The following is a 23,381-nucleotide window of genomic DNA, read 5'->3' as shown; positions in this document are numbered from 1 at the left end:
GTGGTCCGCCTCGGCCCTCGACTTTCACTGCCACCCATGGGACAGCGCAACCCGACACCAGCGGTTCCTTCTGCGGGTGGTGAGCCCACAGGGCGTTTTCAGGCTGTGCCCAACTGGGCTCCGTGGCAAGCCCAGCCACCAGGTGCTCACTGATGGGTCCTCCATCCAGGCCTGGCTCCATACGGGGCCCCGGGTTTCCTCCGGGCTGGGTCACATTTCCTTTGCCTAGTTCTCTCATGGTGTCTAAGTGAACCATTCTTCGGTCTGGCCTCTCACCTGAGACCAATTTGCTATGGGAGACCCTACCAGGAGCACAAAGGCTCCAGACAACACAGCTCTCAGGTTCATAGTGGCACACAAACCTCACCACCACAATAAGGTGATGGTTCCCGGAGAGGCAAATGTATACTTTGACACAAAATATTTAAGAGTACAGAACCGCTGCATAGGATCTGTGACACTGGGTGAGGAATAGCCATGCTTCTACTGGCAAAGCGAGGTTGCTCCCCAAATGTTGAATAATTTCAGTTAATATGTGATAACGTTAACATTAAGGCTGTAACAGGCCAAAATAATATTAGGAATATTGAGCTTGTTTTTGAAGCTGTAGTTGCTTATTATGTATTGGAAAATATGGCAACACTGTCTACAGGTACTGGTATTTGAGACTCACTGTGCAGAATAAGCAGGTGTAGTTAATAAATTGTGCTTGAAATTTATCCGAGAATTGGGGAGGTGATGGTCTAGTGGTTAAGCGTTGGGCTTGAATTTAGAACATCCTTAGTTCAAATCCAGCCTAACCGGAAAATCACTAAGGGCCCTTGGGCAAGGTCCTTAATCCCCTAGTTCAGGGCTGCCCAAGTTCAGTCCTCGAGATCTACCTTCCTGACACTCTTAAGGTGCACTGACACAAGCATGTTTTTGATTCACACACAGCACGACCTGTGTCGTGACGATCCACCCGCTGTGTTCACAGCTGGATGCTGTTCTTTGTTCTACCGGCTGCCACGCGCCCTGTGATGGACGCTGCGTATATAAAATAATTATTTCGTGGCGGATTAATCATTTTTTTCCTGCAAATTGGCCGTTGAAAACGGCTCTAATCACTTCCTGAATCACAGAAGGCTGCAGGTGGAGCCGTTTGCACGTGTGCGCTAACAAGCATGCAGAAAGCATTTTGAGGCATCTAAAAAGGTAATTATTTGACTTGTTTACATTGTCATGGCTTGATAAAACAGATGCATGTTTTTTCCTTCTTGTGTGCAGCTGTTAAAGTATTTATTTTTAGTTTATAACAGATTAACCTCTTGGTTATAATCCTTAGACGAGCTGCGCTCTGATCCGATCCGCTGATGTCACCACTCGCTCTTTTCACCTGCTTCTTTACTCCACTTGACGAGCTGCACGTTGTGTTGGACATTAGATTGCGCCACATAGCACGACATTTGTGCGTGAAAGATTTTTTTTTTTTATTTAACATTCAAAATTCTCTGTGCGCAATAGAATGCACCGGCGCCCGTTCTCGCATCTGTCTGCACCCGTTAAAGACGAGTTTACACACCAGCATGACACATCACGACCTGTGTCGTGATGTGTCATGAATCAAAAACTGTTCGTGTCAGTGTACCAGTGTACTTTAGTTGTCTCCGTGTTCCAACACCACCTGAATCCAACGAAAGACTCGTTAGCAGGCTTTTAATGAGCCTTTCGTTGGATTCAGCTGTGTAGGAACAGGGAGACAACTGAAGGTAGAGCTCGAGGACCGACCTTGGGCATCCCTGCCCTAGTTGCGCCTGGTGTGTAGTTGGGCACCTTGCATGGCAGCAGCCTGACATCGGAGTGAATGTGAGGCATTGATGTGTAAAGCGCTTTGAGCGTCTGATACAGATGGAAAAGCCTATATAATGCAGTTCATTTACCATTTAGAATTGTGTGAGAAAGTATTTTACAGGTGTGCACCTCTTATTGCTTGAATTTACCTATTGATTTACAGATGTGCAAATTTTGTCCATGACTTCATTTTTTTTGATACAGGTGTGAGTGAGTGAGTGAGTGCATTTTGCACATATTTGCTGCAGCAACTATAGCAGAGTTGTGAGTGTATGAGTTTAATTTTCAGTTTGTGTGCACTTCTAATGAAGAATCTGAGAAGGTGCAACTGTTTTTGTGGAAAGAAAAAAAAATGTACAAGTTAAGTTTTTTTGATGCAGGTGTGTGTATGTGTTTTGCACAATATTCTTATTGCAACACTGTGAGCTAAGTAGATGATTTCTGTCCTTTAAACCAAAAATACGCCAGTGTGTCCAGAAATAATACTATAATCTAACAAAATAGGACATGGATGGATGGATGAGATTTATTGTCATTGTCATTACAAGTGCAACAACAACGAGATTACGTCCACACTCACATTTCCACAGACAAACAGCATTTAATCCACAATTATTACTTGTTTACCGTAATAATGGCACACATCAGAATTAAGACAACACATATACATTTGACATTGTTTATGTGCACTAAACTTGAAAACAGTCCGTTTTCCGAATTGAGGCGATGTGAGTGTGTGGTAGCTGCTGCAACTGGAGTCGCGCCGCCGCTAGCTTGGGGGGAATGGGGACCTGCCGCAGCTAAAACCGCGCAGCCCCGGAGGGGAAAGGGGTGGCGTGAGCGGTTGCCGGGAAAGGGTGTGTGATGGGGGCAGGAAGGGAGGTAGAGGGAAAGTGGAGCATGCTTGAGTCTTTGTCCATGTGTGAGTTTGTCTGTCCTTGTGTACTGGAGTAAGAGAGATAAGGAGGCAGCCAATCTTCCCAAGGCCGTAGAGATTCTTCTGGAGGAAAACAATGGGGCATTTTATCCTTCAGAGGCTGATAAGCCTGCCGTGTTTGTGGTTCAGCAGTGAAAAAACACTTTTCCAGCTTCACATGAACAAACCAAATCCCAATTATGAAAAATTCCCGGCCTCTGAAATCTTCACCTTCTCCTGCAAGGCACACATTTGCTCCGAGATGTTATCCAATTTGTGTCTGAGTTCAAGGGTTAACGCAGTCTGAGAATGCATCGCCTTGCCCAACCCATCAATCATGACGGACAAGCGAGGAGTCGTGGTTTTGGCGGCAGCCGTCTTGCCAATCTTCCGGTAGGTCAGGGCAGCACATAAGCCAATAAGTACCAGCCCTCCCACTATGAATCCAATATGAATAAATCCTCGACGTCCTCCACAGAGAAAGGCGCAAAGCATGCGACCCACCAAGTCTCCCAGGCGTTGGGAACATAGCCCGCAGGGTAAGTTCCATCCGGGCACACAGGGTCCCCCGGCCCTGATCTTCTTGTAGAAAAAAATGGTGTCAATAGCATTCAGAGACCAGCTGATCAATTCCATGATTAATCCAATATAGTTTGAAGAATTCACAGCCTAGTGGAAAAAAAAAAATGAGGTGGGCTTCATAGATAACTGGCAAAGCTTCTGGGGAAAACCTGGTCTTGTTAGGAGAGACGGCATCCATCCCACTTTGGTTGGAGCAGCTCTCATTTCTAGAAATCTGGTCAATTTTCTTAAATCCTCCAAACCGTGACTATCCAGGGTTGGACCAGGAAGCAGAGTGTAGTCTTACACACCTCTCTGCAGCTTCTCTCCCCCTGCATCCCCTCATTACCCCATCCCCGTAGAGACGGTGCCTGCTCCCAGACCACCAATAACCAGCAAAAATCTATTTAAGCATAAAAATTCAAAAAGAAAAAATAATATAGCACCTTCACTGCACCACAGACTAAAACAGTTAAATGTGGTCTAATTAAACATTAGGTCTCTCTTTTCTAAGTCCCTGTTAGTAAATGATATAATAATTGATCAACAATATTGATTTATTCTGCCTTACAGAAACCTGGTTACAGCAGAATGAATATGTTAGTTTAAATGAGTCACACCCTCGAGTCACACTAACTGCCAGAACGCTCGTAGCACGGGCCGAGGCAGAGGATTAGCAGCAATCTTCCATTCCAGCTTATTAATTAATCAAAAACCCAGACAGAGCTTTAATTCATTTGAAAGCTTGACTCTTAGTCTTGTCCATCCAAATTGGAAGGTCCAAAAACCAGTTTTATTTGTTATTATCTATCGTCCACCTGGTCGTTACTGTGAGTTTCTCTGTGAATTTTCAGACCTTTTGTCTGACTTAGTGCTTAGCTCAGATAAGATAATTATAGTGGGCGATTTTAACATCCACACAGATGCTGAGAATGACAGCCTCAACACTGCATTTAATCTATTATTAGACTCAATTGGCTTTGCTCAAAATGTAAATGAGTCCACCCACCACTTTAATCATATCTTAGATCTTGTTCTGACTTATGGTAGGGAAATTGAAGACTTAACAGTATTCCCTGAAAACTCCCTTCTGTCTGATCATTTCTTAATAACATTTACATTACTCTGATGGACTACCCAGCAGTGGGGAATAAGTTTCATTACACTAGAAGTCTTTCAGAAAGCGCTGTAACTAGGTTTAAGGATATGATTCCTTCTTTTATGTTCTCTAATGCCATATACCAACACAGTGCAGAGTAGCTACCTAAACTCTGTTAGATAGAGTATCTCGTCAATAGTTTTACATCCTCATTGAAGACAACTTTGGATGCTGTAGCTCCTCTGAAAGAGAGCTTTAAATCAGAAGTGCCTGACTCCGTGGTATAACTCACAAACTCGCAGCTTAAGCAAATAACCCGTAAGTTGGAGAGGAAATGGAGTCTCACTAATTTAGAAGATCTTCACTTAGCCTGGAAAAGAGTCTGTTGCTCTATAAAAAGCCCTCGTAAAGCTAGGACATCTTACTACTCATCACTAATTGAAGAAAATAAGAACAACCCCAGGTTTCTTTTCAGCACTGTAGCCAGGCTGACAAAGAGTCAGAGCTCTATTGAGCCGAGTATTCCTTAACTTAACTAGTAATGACTTCATGACTTTCTTTGCTAATAAAATTTTAACTATAGAGAAAAAATTACTCATAACCATCCCAAAGACATATCGTTATCTTTGGCTGCTTTCAGTGATGCCGGTATTTGGTTAGACTCTTTCTCTCCGATTGTTCTGTCTGAGTTATTTTCATTAGTTACTTCATCCAAACCATCACATGTCTATTAGACCCCATTCCAACCAGGCTGCTCAAGGAAGCCCTACCATTATTTAATGCTTCGATCTTAAATATGATCAATCTATCTTATTAGTTGGCTATGTACCACAGGCTTTTAAGGGGTGGCCAGTAATTAAACCATTACTTAAAAGCCATCACTTGACCCAGCTATCTTAGCTAATTATAGGCTCCACAAGGTTCTGTGCTAGGACCAATTTTATTCACTTTATACATGCTTCCCTTAGGCAGTATATCGACGGCATTGCTTAATTTTCATTGTTACGCAGATGATACCCAGCTTTATCTATCCATGAAGCCAGAGGAACACACACCAATTAGCTAAACTGCAGGATTGTCGTACCAGACATAAAGACATGGATGACCTCTAATTTCCTGCTTTTAAACTCAGATAAAACTGAAGTTATTGTACTTGGCCCCACAAATCTTAGAAACATGGTGTCTAACCAGATCCTTACTCTGGATGGCATTACCCTGACCTCTAGTAATACTGTGAGAAATCTTGGAGTCATTTTTGATCAGGATGTGTCATTCAGTGCGCCCCTATTAAACAAATATGTAGGACTGCTTTTTTGCATTTACGCAATATCTCTAAAATTAGAAAGGTCTTGCCTCAGAGTCATGCTGAAAAACTAATTCATGCATTTATTTCCTCTAGGCTGGACTATTGTAATTCATTATTATCAAGTTGTCCTAAAAGTTCCCTGAAAAGCCTTCAGTTAATTCAAAATGCTGCAGCTAGAGTAGTAACGGGGACTAGAAGGAGAGAGCATATCTCACCCATATTGGCCTCTCTTCATTGGCTTCCTGTTAATTCTAGAATAGAATTTAAAATTCTCTTTTTACTTACAAGGTTTTGAATAATCAGGTCCCATCTTAGGGACCTCATAGTACCATATCACCCCAATAGAGCGCTTCGCTCTCAGACTGCAGGCTTACTTGTAGTTCCTAGTGTTTGTAAGAGTAGAATGGGAGGCAGAGCCTTCAGCTTTCAGGCTCCTCTCCTGTGGAACCAGCTCCCAATTCAGGTCAGGGAGACAGACACCTCTCTACTTTTAAGATTAGGCTTTAAAACTTTCCTTTTTGCTAAAGCTTATAGTTAGGGCTGGATCAGGTGACCCTGAACCATCCCTTAGTTATGCTGCTATAGACTTAGACTGCTGGGGGGTGTTTCGTTCTCTTTTGCTCTGTATGCACCACTCTGCATTTAATCATTAGTGATTGATCTCTGCTCCCCTCCACAGCATGTCTTTTCCTCGGTTCTCTCCCTCAGCCCCAACCAGTCCCAGCAGACGACTGCCCCTCCCTGAGCCTGGTTCTGCTGGAGGTTTCTTCCTGTTAAAGGGAGTTTTTTCCTTCCCACTGTCGCCAAGTGCTTGCTCACAGGGGGTCGTTTTGACCGTTGGGGTTTTTTACGTAATTATTGTATGGCCTTGCCTTACAATATAAAGCGCCTTGGGGAAACTGTTGTAATTTGGCGCTATATAAATAAAATTGATTGATTGATAGTGAAGTAGGGACTTGAAGGTTGGAGCAAAGATAGAGGAGAGAGGAGGAGATGCGACGCCCTCGTCGGAGTCCCAAGCTTGAGACATACGCTGAAAAGACACATTACACATGCTCTGGCTCAAATAATGTGGCAGTGAATAGGGTAAAGCACCATTTATGGTACATTTGGTATGATAAAATATCTCTTATTAACCTGTAGTTTGTGTTTCCTAAAGTATTTTTAATTGTGTGCTCTGAACTGGATTGTGCATAAAGTCTTTATTTCTGTGATGGTGCTGTTTTCTCTCTTTTCATTTCAGCTATCTCTTCATTACATCTGCCATGACAGAATCATATATCTGTGTATCACTGATGATGTAAGTATATAGTTTGTTCTGTACAGTTTGTTTTTATATTTTTAAGGGGTGACTTTAAGAGTAAATCTTTAAGGTCCAGTGAAATGGGTATGACATTGCATATCCCTTTGTTGTCTGGCGTGCTACCAAATTAAATACAATGGGGCAGGATTTAATGTTGGGATGGACTTTATTTAAATTTATTAAAATTTGAGCGTACCGTAATTTCCAGACCTAGAGAGCACACCTAAATATTAGCCGCACCACCAATTTTAAAAAGAAAAAAGAAATTGTACATTAATAGGCCGCACTTGTCTATTAGCCGCAGGTCTCCACGTTGTAACATGAGATGATTACACAGAAAGATGTTAGACAAAAAGATTTTTTTAACTTTTAATTAAACCTTAGCTTACATTATGTGCGATAACTTGTAACAGCTGAGGTTTTGGGTTTTCAGAAAAGGTATGGTAGCCTTTGCCACTTTTTCGGTAACGTTTTCCATAGTTTGAGGCCCTGGCTGAAGGTCTACATGTCTACATGGCGATAGCCAGACATGAGCTTCATTTCTGCTGTACCGGGTCTCTACACTGCAAATTATTTGGTTCTTACCAAAGGAAAAAAAAAAACTTACATGAGAAGTGTTAGAAACACTATGTAACACAATTTTTGTTCCTGGCTTCTAAGTGTTATATTCAACTGCTTATGTCTAAAGTCTATGGAAAAATGATACATTCAGCACAAACTTTGATTTTTTTTTTTTTTTTTTTTTACGTTCTAGAAAGTTCTAAAAGTTTCTTGAAATTCTAGATAATTCTGGAAACTTCTAGAAATTCTGGACAGTTCTAGCAGTTAAAGAATATTCTAGAAGACTACTCAGTAGTAGTTAAGGCGAATCGAGAATATTCTGAAAACAGACAAATTTCAAAATATTGTCCTGATCACAGAAGCAAAGTTTCTGTGGAATAACAGCAATTTTCTATTTATTTAAGGCATAACAGGTTAGGAAAACACACTGTGTACCCAGGAACAAAACAAAAATAAAAATTTGTTACATAGTGTAATTAATCTTGTTTTAAGGGTTCATTTATTTTTGTTTTTGTAGTTTGACATGCTTATTTCCAGATTTAACAATCTTAATTCATGACAGCTTGTCAAGTGAAATTATTTGTCCGTGCAGCAATATAATTTCCCTCAGATTTAGTGTTTTTATCTGTTTCTAGATACCCCTTTTTTGCAGTGTATAGAAAACCTATGGGTGACATCATGTAGGCTTTGTCCAGTATATGGTTGGACTTTGTTGTTTCTTTCTATCCTTTTCACAGCTAATGCAAGTACAAATAAAATAATTAGATGACTACAGGGAAGGCCATAAAATAACGTGCATTGTTTTCTTATTACAATTTTGCATCTTTGAGGTTGCTGTCAGTTTACTGGAACGGCATAGCTTGATCACATCCAGATACACAAAAGTTGATATCTGCAAGACAGGATTGCTATGTTGTCTTGCACCATGTAAACACTTCCAGAAAGCTAAACAAACTCCATGCAAACTTTGCATGAGGTAACTGATTGGTAGCAGACAGTGCATTGACATCTTGCAGCTGTGGACATTTGTACCTGAAGACCATATCAGGATCAGATTTTCATAGACCATCTATGAATTGTGAGGACTGCAGCTGGTCAACAGACAAACAGTGTTTCTGATTAAAGCCCTTTTCACACTGGGCCAACATAGGGTTGTGTCTTGCGGCGTCATGACGACACAGACCTTTGCAGCCTAATGCCACAATATGCTGAGGGACGCAAGGGGCGACATGAAACAGACGCAAAAAATTAAACATGTTTAAAAAATTTTTACATGTTTATTTTTTTTGTGGATTTTCTGCTTAGAGCACTCTTTCTCCTCCGATTGTTCTGTCTGAGTTATTTTCATTAGTTACTTCCATCCAAACCATCAACCATGTTATTAGACCCCAGTTCCTACCAGGCTGCTCAAGGAAGCCCTACCATTATTAATTGCTTCGATCTTAATATGATCAATCTATCTTTGTTAGTTGGCTATGTACCACACGGCTTTTAAGGTGGCAGTTAATTAAACCATTACTTAACAAGCCATCACTTGACCCAGCTATCTTAGCTAATTATAGCCAATCTCCACCTTCTTTTCTCCTCAAAAATTCTTGAAGGGTATTTTGTAAACAGCGAACTGATCATCTGCAGAGGAATGGTCTATTTGAAGAGTTTCAGTCAGGTTTTAGAATTCATCATAGTACAGAAACAGATTAGTGAGGTTACAAATGATCTTCTTATGGCCTCGACAGTGGACTCATCTCTGTGCTTGTTCTGTTAGACCTCAGTGCTGCTTTTGATACTGTTGACCATAAACTTTTATTACAGAGATTAGAGCATGCCATAGGTATTAAAGGAACTGCGCTGCGGTGGTTTGAATCATATTTGTCTAATAGATTACAATTTGTTCATGTAAATGGGGATCTTCTTCACAGACTAAAGTTAATATGGAGTTCCACAAGGTTCTGTGCTAGGCCAATTTTATTCACTTTATACATGCTTTCCCTTAGGCAGTATTATTAGACGGTATTGCTTAAATTTTCATTGTTACGCAGATGATACCCAGCTTATCTATCCATGAAGCCAGAGGACACACACCAATTAGCTAAACTGCAGGATTGTCTTACAGACATAAAGACATGGATGACCTCTAATTTCCTGCTTTTAAACTCAGATAAAACTGAAGTTATTGTACTTGGCCCCACAAATCTTAGAAACATGGTGTCTAACCAGATCCTACTCTGGATGGCATTACCCTGACCTCTAGTAATACTGTGAGAAATCTTGGAGTCATTTTTGATCAGGATATGTCCTTCAAAGCGCATATTAAACAAATATGTAGCACTGCTTTTTTGCATTTACGCAATATCTCTAAAATCAGAAGGTCTTGTCTCAGAGTGATGCTGAAAAACTAATTCATGCATTTATTTCTCTAGGCTGGACTATTGTAATTCATTATTATCAGGTTGTCCTAAAGTTCCCTAAAAGCCTTCAGTTAATTCAAATGCTGCAGCTAGAGTACTGACCGGGACTAGAAGGAGAGAGCATCTATCACCCATATGGCCTCTCTTCTTGGCTTCCTGTTAATTCTAGAATAGAATTTAAAATTCTTCTTCTTACTTATAAGGTTTGAATATCAGGTCCCATCTTATCTAGGGACCTCGTAGTACCCATATACCCCAATAGAGCGCTTTCGCTCTCAGACTGCAGGCTTACTTGTAGTTCCTAGGGTTTGTAAAGTAGAATGGGAGGCAGAGCCTTCAGCTTTCAGGCTCCTCTCCTGTGGAACCAGCTCCCAATTCAGATCAGGGAGACAGACACCCTCTCTACGTTTAAGATTAGGCTTAAAACTTTCCTTTTTGCTAAGCTTATAGTTAGGGCTGGATCAGGTGACCCTGAACCATCCCTTAGTTTATGCTGCTATAGACGTAGACTGCTGGGGGGTTCCCATGATGCACTGTTTCTTTCCTCTTTTTGCTCTGTATGCACCACTCTGCATTTAATCATTAGGGATTGATCTCTGCTCTCTTCCACAGCATGTCTTTTTCCTGTTCTCTCCCTCAGCCCCAACCAGTCCCAGTAGAAGACTGCCCCTCCCTGAGCCTGGTTCTGCTGGAGGTTTCTCCTGTTAAAAGGGAGTTTTTCCTTCCCACTGTAGCCAAGTGCTTGCTCACAGGGGGTCGTTTTGGACCGTTGGGGTTTTACATAATATTGTATGGCCTTGCCTTACAATATAAAGCGCCTTGGGGCAACTTGTTTGTTTGTGATTTGGCGCTATATAAAAAAAATTGATTGATTGATTGATTGATGCACAAAGGAAGTAGTTTCCATGCAAGTTGAGTCAACGGCACGGTACTTAACGTGACTGGATGCCACACCCACACAATGTAACGCCACCCAACGCCAGTTTATGATTCCTGCTGTGCTCCATTGTTGCTGAGCTATAAATCACGCAGCCTGGCTGCAGCTCCTCGGCGCTCTAACCTGCCTCAGGAGTTCTCTCACGATTGTTAAATAAGTCCATCAACTCCTGCTCATAAGCCGATTGCCAGGTAGAGGGCATGTCTACATCCAGTGTTCTCATGGAGGACATCTCCACATCCACTCACAGACGTATCACGCGTGCAATCACGTCTGCAGTTCCACAGTCACAGGAAGAAACTAGAAAAGAAATCAGAGCGCACACCTGCAGCGCTGCACAAGAAGAAAGATAAAAGAGAGAAGCGCACACCTGCTCCATTACAGCCTAGGTGCAGCTCCTCGGCGCTCTCACCTCCGCAACCACCCCCCCTGCTGTGCGAAACTGATACAGACATTCCTGCGTTATTAGGTATGCAGCATATGCAGGCCCGGTGTGAAAGGGGCTTATATCAAATTGAATGGCAGTTGCCTATATGGGTGACAATATTACAGTATTGAGGTGTATATTATGCTCAACATGGTGTCCTGGAGAAGGGTTGTTTTGGTTTATATCATGTCATTGCTGGGCTGATGTAGAGGCACAAAGGAAGAGCAAATATGAACTGTAGCGACCCACAAAAAGAGAGAGAGAGGATGATATAATTCACCTCATCTTTGCATATCTGTTGTAACCATATTAAATCCCTTTTGTCAGACCTCTGAACTACTTATTCATATAGGATTTGCACATTTGTACAGTACAATCTTGCCATAACTACATGCTGCAGCATCTCTGAAAATGTTTCTGTAGAATCATCAGAATTCAGATGATCCAAATCTTATAAATTACTATAATAAGGGTAACTTCACCATTGACTAAATGGCCCCTTTTTGTTTTGTTTTTAACTTTGGACCATTTCAGGCCACCTAAAATTTCTATTTCATTACAGCAAAGATTTGTTTGTGATGCTGGCACTGGATTGCAGCTGGAGGGCATGTGTTCAACAGGACTGGACAAAAGATTATTTCCCATAAATCAAAATTGAATGCCAATTGTCTAAATGGGGGACAATCTGCCATCACTGAGGTGTATGTTATGCCCAGCCGTGTTTTTGGACAGGGGTGTGCTCGTTAGATAGTGTTACTGTCTGTTCTCATTTCAGATGACAGCTGAATCCAAAGAGCTCTGACCTTTTGTTGTATCGCTGAGATCTTGTCCTCAGTTCTTCTCTCTGTGATGGTGCAACAACAGAGTGGTGTTTGAAAAAGACAGTGCTACACTACACACAGCCAGGGTGACCCAAAACCTCCTTTGAAACAGCAGAGTGGGTTATTATTGTTAATATAATATTGGTTTGGAAATTTTGGTCAGTTAAAAAATTACTTAATAATTTGGGTGTCAAAATTCAACCCCTCGTCCGTGTTTTGACACCTGGTAACTGATTAAGGTTGGGGTGGAATACAGTGAGGCCCTTGTGTGCCCCATTTCAGCTAAGGTAATCGTGACGGCCCAGTAGGAACCCGACTAACTGAGCTCTGGTGAAACAAGACGTTGTCAACAGCAGATCAAGTGGAGGAGTTGATGGCTTGTAACACACTGCATGTGAAGGTGGATGAAGGCCGCAGCAGGTCCTCAGACCCTGATCATCTGGATTTCCCAGCCTTCAGACCAGGCTAAGGATCTGTCAAGGACTGTGTGTTTGTTGCTGTGCAATGACATTACCATGTTAAACCCAAGCATAGGCATCTCTAGATTGACAACTGATCAAGAGACACTTTCCTGCCATTGAGGGATAGCCATGAGGTTGACTATATAGTGCATTCTGCAGGCATAATTTGCATTTATAGTGCCAATCAGTGTGCACTGAGAAATATAGAGCAATTGTAAGAAATACCGTGAACAAAATGTTGTTTTGATGATTCAATCAAAAATATTTTGATGAAATGCTTTGTTTGCATTTATTTCTGACCATATTATTAAAATGTGTACATAAAGTATAAGCAGTGGTGGGCACAGTTCCACTAATCCTCTAACTGTTAATTATCTAAGAAAATGTTTTCATTATCGGATTAGCTTTTCAGATAACTTTGAAAACCATCATCGGACCAATTATCTTCCGATAAGTTTTGGTCCGATCATTTTAGACCGCTAACATTTTTTTGGCAGATGTAGCTTTTTGTAGTAGATTGCGCAGTTCTGTCCTCTGCAAACAGAGAAGAGCTGGTTCTAGAAGAAACTGCTCTATCCTCTGAAGGCAAAGGAGAACTGGTCATAGAAAAGAAAAGCTCATTTCTTTTGACCCCATACTAATATGCTGTCAGTAGCACCCAAGTCATCCAGAGGCATACTGTTTTAACTTATGGGTTAAAATTTTAACCAAACTAATTTTGAACAAGTTATTTAAATTAATGTCGCATCTGAAGTTTTATAAGGTGAAAATGTTAGATATATGTTTTAGTTTTAAAATAATGCACTAATTTGAAGGTTTTAGTGTGGACATGGTGTGTGCGCAGTGCATTATGGGTATTCACAACAGAAGAAATGCATTTGAGATACTCTGATCAGGCTCCACAGGGAGAACAGCATTAAAACTCTTTGTATATTGTGCCTAAAACTCTCGTGAATATATTTGCTGGAATTATAGACATTGCTATTGTGTTTGTTTTATGTAAAAATGCCAAAAGTCAGTAAAATTGTGATTAAGGCTGTGTGATATAACCGGCGTAAAAATGCATAGAACACTACCATCTACTGGCGACCGGTTATATCACAGTGTTGTCGACCGCAGGATTTTAAAATTATCTGTAGTTTTCCAAAACCTGAGAGACCACACACGTGAAGATAAAAAAAAAAAAAAATCATAGATCTGACAGGTTTAGTTGTACATGGTGTGGTGTCAGCCACAACGGTAAAAACAACACACACAGATTTCACACGCGAACATTCCCAGTTCAGACACCTCGCTTTCTGATTGGCTGCATGTCACATTTAGCTCCTCACATCTTTCTTAACACACCACACACGACAGGAATATCTGATAAGATTATATTTAGCATCATCACGATTGTCGGAAGGGGAAGATCGGGTCCGATATCGGCCTAATTATCTTGCCATGTGAACCAGGCTTGATGTTATGACGCCTCACGGAGCGACTGTTTGATGCGTTATGACACTGCACCAAACATGTTTTCACTTTTATTTGATTTCTTTGTGCGACTGACATCGTTATTCAAGCATTCAAAAGGCGATTCCTATTGCCACACAACTTCATCCGCACACGAGAAAGTTTCTTGGTTTCTCTGTCACTAATTTCCATTAATAAGGTACATCAGCGACCACTAATTTTACCACGTCCATGGATAGACTAACAATCATGAATACTTTGAGTTGTGTTGTAAATCGGGACATTAATTAACGTGCGATGACCTTTACTGAAGAACTAAGCAGAGATTAACTCACCTGGATCTTCTCACACATCTAATCCAGTACCTGATGCCTGCGATCTGTGAATGTTCCTGGCATCAAAATCACCAGTTTTTCTGTTTCTATTGTCTTTCCACAGATTTTGTCTCATTTCGTTTGGCTGCAGTACAAAGGTTTTTTTGTTTTTGTTTTTTTGGTTGGTAGCACTGTATAAACATATGATATCTCACGTACAGTAGTGTTCAAAATAATAGTAGTGCTATGTGACTAAAAAGATTAATCCAGGTTTTGAGTATATTTCTTATTGTTACATCGGAAACAAGGTACCAGTAGATTCAGTAGATTCTCACAAATCCAACAAAGACCAAGCATTCATGATATGCACACTCTTAAGGCTATGAAATTGGGCTATTATTAAAAAAAAAAAGTAGAAAAGGGGTGTTCACATTAATAGTAGCATCTGCTGTGCGGTGCCTGCTCCCAGACTACCATAACCAGCAAAATCTATTTAATCATAAAAATTCAAAAAGAAAAAATAATATAGCACCTTCAACTGCACCACAGACTAAAACAGTTAAATGTGGTCTATTAAACATTAGGTCTCTCTCTCTAAGTCCCTGTTGGTAAATGATATAATAATTGATCAACATATTGATTTATTCTGCCTAACAGAAACCTGGTTACAGCAGGATGAATAGTTAGTTTAAATGAGTCAACACCCCCGAGTCACACTAACTGTCAGAATGCTCGTAGCACGGGCCGGGGCGGAGGATTAGCAGCAATCTTCCATTCCAGCTTATTAATTAATCAAAAACCCAGACAGAGCTTTAATTCATTTGAAAGCTTGTCTCTTAGTCTTGTCCATCCAAATTGGAAGTCCCAAAAACCAGTTTTATTGTTATTATCTATCGTCCACCTGGTCGTTACTGTGAGTTTCTCTGTGAATTTTCAGACCTTTTGTCTGACTTAGTGCTTAGCTCAGATAAGATAATTATAGTGGGCGATTTTAACATCCACACAGATGCTGAGAATGACAGCCTCAACACTGCATTTAATCTATTATTAGACTCTATTGGCTTTGCTCAAAAAGTAAATGAGTCCACCCACCACTTTAATCATATCTTAGATCTTGTTCTGACTTATGGTATGGAAATAGAAGACTTAACAGTATTCCCTGAAAACTCCCTTCTGTCTGATCATTTCTTAATAACATTTACATTTACTCTGATGGACTACCCAGCAGTAGGGAATAAGTTTCATTACACTAGAAGTCTTTCAGAAAGCGCTGTAACTAGGTTTAAGGATATGATTCCTTCTTTATGTTCTCTAATGCCATATAACAACACAGTGCAGAGTAGCTACCTAAACTCTGTAAGGGAGATAGAGTATCTCGTCAATAGTTTACATCCTCATTGAAGACAACTTTGGATGCTGTAGCTCCTCTGAAAAAGAGAGCTTTAAATCAGAAGTGTCTGACTCCGTGGTATAACTCACAAACTCGTAGCTTAAAGCAGATAACCCGTAAGTTGGAGAGGAAATGGCGTCTCACTAATTTAGAAGATCTTCACTTAGCCTGGAAAAAGAGTCTGTTGCTCTATAAAAAAGCCCTCCGTAAAGCTAGGACATCTTTCTACTCATCACTAATTGAAGAAAATAAGAACAACCCCAGGTTTCTTTTCAGCACTGTAGCCAGGCTGACAAAGAGTCAGAGCTCTATTGAGCTGAGTATTCCATTAACTTTAACTAGTAATGACTTCATGACTTTCTTTGCTAACAAAATTTTAACTATTAGAGAAAAAATTACTCATAACCATCCCAAAGACGTATCGTTATCTTTGGCTGCTTTCAGTGATGCCGGTATTTGGTTAGACTCTTTCTCTCCGATTGTTCTGTCTGAGTTATTTTCATTAGTTACTTCATCCAAACCATCAACATGTTTATTAGACCCCATTCCTACCAGGCTGCTCAAGGAAGCCCTACCATTATTTAATGCTTCGATCTTAAATATGATCAATCTATCTTTGTAGTTGGCTATGTACCACAGGCTTTTAAGGTGGCAGTAATTAAACCATTACCTAAAAAGCCATCACTTGACCCAGCTATCTTAGCTAATTATAGGCCAATCTCCAACCTTCCTTTTCTCTCAAAAATTCTTGAAAGGGTAGTTGTAAAACAGCTAACTGATCATCTGCAGAGGAATGGTCTATTTGAAGAGTTTCAGTCAGGTTTTAGAATTCATCATAGTACAGAAACAGCATTAGTGAAGGTTACAAATGATCTTCTTATGGCCTCGGACAGTGGACTCATCTCTGTGCTTGTTCTGTTAGACCTCAGTGCTGCTTTTGATACTGTTGACCATAAAATTTTATTACAGAGATTAGAGCATGCCATAGGTATTAAAGGCACTGCGCTGCGGTGGTTTGAATCATATTTGTCTAATAGATTACAATTTGTTCATGTAAATGGGGAATCTTCTTCACAGACTAAAGTTAATTATGGAGTTCCACAAGGTTCTGTGCTAGGACCAATTTTATTCACTTTATATATGCTTCCCTTAGGCAGTATTATTAGACGGTATTGCTTAAATTTTCATTGTTACGCAGATGATACCCAGCTTTATCTATCCATGAAGCCAGAGGACACACACCAATTAGCTAAACTGCAGGATTGTCTTACAGACATAAAGACATGGATGACCTCTAATTTCCTGCTTTTAAACTCAGATAAAACTGAAGTTATTGTACTTGGCCCCACAAATCTTAGAAACATGGTGTCTAACCAGATCCTTACTCTGGATGGCATTACCCTGACCTCTAGTAATACTGTGAGAAATCTTGGAGTCATTTTTGATCAGGATATGTCATTCAAAGCGCATATTAAACAAATATGTAGGGACTGCTTTTTTGCATTTACGCAATATCTCTAAAATCAGAAAGGTCTTGTCTCAGAGTGATGCTGAAAACTAATTCATGCATTTATTTCCTCTAGGCTGGACTATTGTAATTCATTATTATCAGGTTGTCCTAAAAGTTCCCTAAAAAGCCTTCAGTTAATTCAAAATGCTGCAGCTAGAGTACTGACGGGGACTAGAAGGAGAGAGCATATCTCACCTATATTGGCCTCTCTTCATTGGCTTCCTGTTAATTCTAGAATATAATTTAAAATTCTTCTTCTTACTTATAAGGTTTTGAATAATCAGGTCCCATCTTATCTTAGGGACCTTGTAGTACCATATCACCCCAATAGAGCGCTTCGCTCTCAGACTGCAGGCTTACTTGTAGTTCCTAGGGTTTGTAAGAGTAGAATGGGAGGCAGAGCCTTCAGCTTTCAGGCTCCTCTCCTGTGGAACCAGCTCCCAATTCAGATCAGGGAGACAGACACCCTCTCTACTTTTAAGATTAGGCTTAAAACTTTCCTTTTTGCTAAAGCTTATAGTTAGGGCTGGATCAGGTGACCCTGAACCATCCCTTAGTTATGCTGCTATAGACGTAGACTGCTGGGGGGTTCCCATGATGCACTGTTTCTTTCTCTTTTTGCTCTGTATGCACCACTCTGCATTTAATCATTAGTGATCGATCTCTGCTCCCCTCCACAGCATGTCTTTTTCCTGGTTCTCTCCCTCAGCCCCAACCAGTCCCAGCAGAAGACTGCCCCTCCCTGAGCCTGGTTCTGCTGGAGGTTTCTTCCTGTTAAAAGGGAGTTTTCCTTCCCACTGTAGCCAAGTGCTTGCTCACAGGGGGTCGTTTTGACCGTTGGGGTTTTACATAATTATTGTATGGCCTTGCCTTACAATATAAAGCGCCTTGGGGCAACTGTTTGTTGTGATTTGGCGCTATATAAAAAAATTGATTGATTGATTGATTGATTGCTGTTGACGCTACAAAGTCAAAACTATTATGTTCAAACTGCTTTTTAGCAATCTGTGAATCACTAAACTAGTATTTAGTTGTATAATCACAGTTTTTCATGATTTCTTCACATCTGCAAGGCATTAATCTTGTTGGTTTGGAACCAAGATTTTGCTCATTTACTAGTGTGCTTGGGGTCATTGTCTTGTGGAAACACCCATTTCAAGGGTCATGTCCTCTTCAGCATAAGACAGCATGACCTCTTCAAGTATTGCTGACATATCCAAACTGATCCATGATACCATGATATATAGGCCCAACACCGTAGTAGGAGAAACATGCCCATATCATGATGCTTGCACCACCATGCTTCACTGTCTTCACTGTGAACTGTGGCTTGAATTCAGAGTTTGGGGGTCGTCTCACAAACTGTCTGCGGCCCTTGGACCCAAAAAGAACAATTTACTCTCATCAGTCCACAAAATATTCCTCCATTTCTCTTTAGGCCAGTTGATGTGTTCTTTGGCAAATTGTAACCTCTTCTGCACGTCTTTTATTTAACAGAGGGACTTTGCGGGGGATTCTTGCAAATAAATTAGCTTCACACAGGCGTCTTGTAACTGTCACAGCACTTACAGGTAACTCCAGACTGTCTTTGATCATCCTGGAGCTGATCAGTGGGTGAGCCTTTGCAATTCTGGTTGTTCCTCTAACCATTTTGATGGTTGTTTTCCGTTTTATTCCACGCGTCTCTGTTTTTTTTTGTTGTCCATTTTAAAGCATTGAAGATCATTAGTAGATGAACAGCCTATAATGTTTTGCACCTGCGTATACGTTTTCCCCTCTCCAATCAACTTTTTAATCAAACTACGCTGTTCATCTGATCAGTGTCTTGAACGTCCCATTTTCTTCAGGCTTTCAAAGAGAAAAGCATGTTCAACAGGTGCTGGCTTCATCCTTAAATAGGGGACACCTGATTCACACCTGTTTGTTCCACAAAATTGACAAACTCACTGACTGAATGCCACACTACTATTATTGTGAACACCCCCTTTTCTACTTTTTTATTAATAGCCCAATTTCATAGCCTTAAGAGTGTGCATATCATGAATGCTTGGTCTTGTTGGATTTGTGAGAATCTACTGAATCTACTGGTACCTTGTTTCCCATGTAACAATAAGAAATATACTCAAAACCTGGATTAATCTTTTTAGTCACATAGCACTACTATTATTCTGAACACTACTGTACACCTTTAAAACAGACTGATTTATAGCTCATGCAAAACATTTTAGCATAAATTTAAAATGCATAATACACAAAAATGTGCAAATGAATTCTCACTTGCCTATATCTCAAAATAGCTGTCAATCAAAACAGGATTCAGCCTTTCGACTGATCGTCCAATCATTGTTCGGAAGTCTGGTGTCCAGGCATACCCACAGCTCCATTTACCCCAGAGATGCTGGGCGTCTGAGGGCGGGACAAAATTGTGGCTTTATCCAATGAGCATCGAGTTTCGAGGCAATGAAAAAAAACCTTTCCAGGCAGTCCCATTGAAGTCAACGGACGCCCGGCTTCTATGGGCAGATGCACTGTCCACGGAGCGTTAAGAAAAAAAGATCTATAAGAAGTTAAGAAATAGTCAGTTTGTGATAAGTATCTGATTCTGAACAAACTCATCTTCAAGATGAACGTATTCTAAGTAACGTGTTTGTAGTCAATGAAATGTTAAACTGTACATATTTGACCACTTAAATTTTTTAACATTTTAGGGGAAGCTCAGCTTCCCTTGCAGTCTTAGAGAAATCGCCTGTGCCAGGCTTTTGAGATCCAGTGTACCAAACAGAAATGTGCATGTGTTCTGTATATAGTATGTCTGTAAGTGTTGACATTTCTTTAATTCTGTTAAACTAAAGGACTTTGAGAGGTCACGTGCATTCAACTTCCTCAATGAGATCAAAAAAACGCTTTCAGACAACATACGGGTCCCGAGCACAAACAGCCCTGCCTTACGCCATGAACAGCGAGTTCTCCTCAACACTGTCAGCCCAGATGGTGAGTATGACCAAATCCAGAGCTTTTGAGCAATGTATCCTCATGATGGGTTTCACACGATTACTAAATTCAGGAGTCTTAATCATAAATGTAGATTGAAAAAAAATTATCACGCATTTTAAACTGACACGAACACCTCTCCTTGATTTCCTTCTGTTTGTCATGTTTTCTCCGTGTAGAAACACCACTCAGACCCGCGGGGGTTAGATCGTCTCACCGAGACTCAGATGCAGGTGGATGACTTAAAGGGCATTATGGTCCGCAACATTGGTGAGCTTCTCAGCAGTTTTCACGCGCATACCTGACACGAGCATACCTGTGACTCACGCAATAGCACGAACGTCGTCGTGATGATCCCACCCGCTGTGTACACAGCTGGTCGCCGTTCTTTGATCCACCAGCTGCCGTGTGCTCTACGCTGGACGCTGCGTATAGAAAATAATTATTTCGTGGCCAATTAATCACTTTTTTCTGTAAATTGGCTATTGAAAACGGCTCTAATCGCATCCTGAATCACAGAGGAGGCTGCAGTTAGTGCACACGCTCACCTACCTACCTGCAGAAAGCATTTTGAGCCGTATAAAAAGGTAATTATTTGTCATGTTTACATTATCATGGCTTGTGTGCAGCTGTTAAAGTATGTTTGTAACAGATTTAACTTCTCGTAATCATTCAGACAAGCTGCGCTCCACTGACGTCACCACTCGCTCTCTTCACTTTTTCTTTACTCCACTTAACGAGCTGAACGTCGTATTGGAGATTAAATCGTGCCACATAGTACAGCATTTGTGCGTGAAAGATTTTTTTGAACATTTCAAAATTCTCTGTGCGCAATAGCACGCACCGGCGCCCCTCTCGCGTCCTGTCTGCACCTGTTACAGACGAGTTTACTCTCCAGCACGACACAGGTCGTGCTGTTGTGTGAATCAAAGGCATGCTCGTGTAAGTGGGCCTTAAGTGTCAGGTCACCGTGTTAAGGCGCCCTGACACTTGCACGACTTTAATCCGTGCACTTGTACTCACTTCGTCGTGATGATCCCACCCGTTGTGTTCCCAGCCGGATGCCGTGCTTTGTTCCAGTGGAGGCTGCGCTTTGTGCTGCTGGACACTGCATATATAAAATAATTATTTCATAGCGGATTAACCATTTTCTCTGAGTTGGCTGTTGAAAACGCCTCTAGTCACTTCCAGAATCACAGAGGACCGTTTCATCTGCCACGTTTTTCCCTCTTTCTCTCTTGTGTGCTTATTAATGAGGTAGAGAACGTATTGGAACATCTAAAAGGTAATTATTTGTAATGTAATAGCTTGGTAAAACAGTTGGATGTTCATTCCTTCTTATAAGTAGCTGTAAAAGTATGTTTATGATATATTTAACATCTCATAATCGTTCAGACGAGCTGCGCTGTGATGTAGTGCGCTGATGTAATCACACACATGCAGTGTTTTTGAATTGTTTGTGCAGTGTTCACGTGATGTTGACGTGATTAATGCGCGATGGAGATTTTGAAGAAGCCGCGCACAATTTACGAGTTTGAAGTGAGTTTACTCTCTTGCATGGCAGAGTGCATGCAAGTGCACGGATCAAAGTCGTACAAGTGTCAGGGCACGTTTAGTTAAAGGTGCCTGATGGAGGTTATTAAGTAGTCATGAGGTTTGCATGCACTACATTCGTGGGTAAGCATTGCGCACAATAGCAGATGCTAATCAAGTTGGCTAACTATAACTGCTTCACTAACACCATGCAATGTGAACCTGTCTTCAGCAAAAGCACAGTGGGGTTGGTTGGATTCCTTACAGATGAGGACAAAATACAACAAAATACAACATTTTATTTTTTCCCAAGTGCTTTTTTTAACAGCAAGGAATTTTCAACGCAGCATTTCTAAACATCCTCGTTTTATTTTTGATGCTTAAACTATTTTACTTATCACCACAAAAATCAAAAATTACCACGGTCAAACGTATTAGCCCCCAAGATGCTATTGTGTGTACTTTTTGCTGGATAACTGCCTGCAGTCATTTGTTGTAGTTTTCATCAACTCTTAGACATGACTTTTGAGGAATCCCAGATTGTCCTTCTTTGGTGAATATCTCAAGCTCTTCCAGATTTCTTCTGGCATGGACCTTGATCTTCAGTTCACACCACAGAATTTCAATGGGATTCAAGTCAGGCTTTAGTGCAGGCTAGTCAGTAACATTCACTGTGGTTTTCTGAAGGAAGGCAGGAGCGATGTATGTTTTTGGTCGTTGTCGTGCTGGTAGACAAAGTGACAACCCAGACCCAGTGTTGCTGTTGACTGCTTGAGGTTTTCTTTCAAAATCTTCACACATCCTTCTTTCTTCATGATTTCTTCCACTTTGAGGAGCTTCCCAGTTCCAGATGCACTGAAGCATCCCCACAGCATAATACTCCCACCGCCGTATTTCACTATGGAGATTTTCTTTGGGTTATATGATTCTCCCTTTTTCTCCAAACATAAGCAACACCTCTCTGGCCAAAGAGCTCTAGTTTTGTCTCATCTGACCAAAGGACATGGTTCTAGTATGCATAATCTTTGTGCAGGTTGTCCTTAGCATACTTCAGTCTGGCGTAAAGGTGTCTCTTCTGCAGAAGTGGAGTTTTTCTTGGTCTGCAACCTCACAGTCCATTCCTGTCGAGGGCTCCAGTGATTATCTTCTCTGGGACTACACTTTCCAACTTGGCTAAGTCATTCACTAGTGTCTTGACTGTTGTTCTGGGGTCTTTAGACACATCTCTCACTAGTTTTCTTTTAGAGTCTTTGAATCTTTTACTTATTACTCCAGGGATTAAAGTTCTCTGTCGCGATGATAGATTTGCATCAAATGGGCTGCCAAAAGGCAGGGTTAGTTGTGATGGCATCCTGACACAAAATCAAGGCTGGACAAAAGATATCAAATTTACTGCATTCAAAACATTTAAAAAACTGTTTTTAGAATAACAGCTCTGTTTTGTTTCTTCTCACTGGCAGCGGGTCCCTATGTCTTAGAGTTCCTTATGTGTGAGTGTGTGTGTGTGTGTGTGTGAGATACACACATCTCACTGTTTAAAATATCTCAAATTTTTGTT

General features: G+C 40.9%; 1 pseudogene; it reads left to right on the top strand.

Annotated features, from left to right (window-relative positions):
- LOC117520546 overlaps window positions 1-23,381 on the top strand; it is a 42,990-nt pseudogene that overhangs the window by 5,095 nt on the left and 14,514 nt on the right.

The sequence above is a fragment of the Thalassophryne amazonica genome, chromosome 11 (assembly GCF_902500255.1).
Source record: "Thalassophryne amazonica chromosome 11, fThaAma1.1, whole genome shotgun sequence".
Classification (NCBI taxonomy): Eukaryota; Metazoa; Chordata; class Actinopteri; order Batrachoidiformes; family Batrachoididae; genus Thalassophryne; species Thalassophryne amazonica.
The sequence above is the reverse complement of the archived record's forward strand: the minus strand, read 5'-3'. Positions and strand labels throughout refer to the sequence as shown.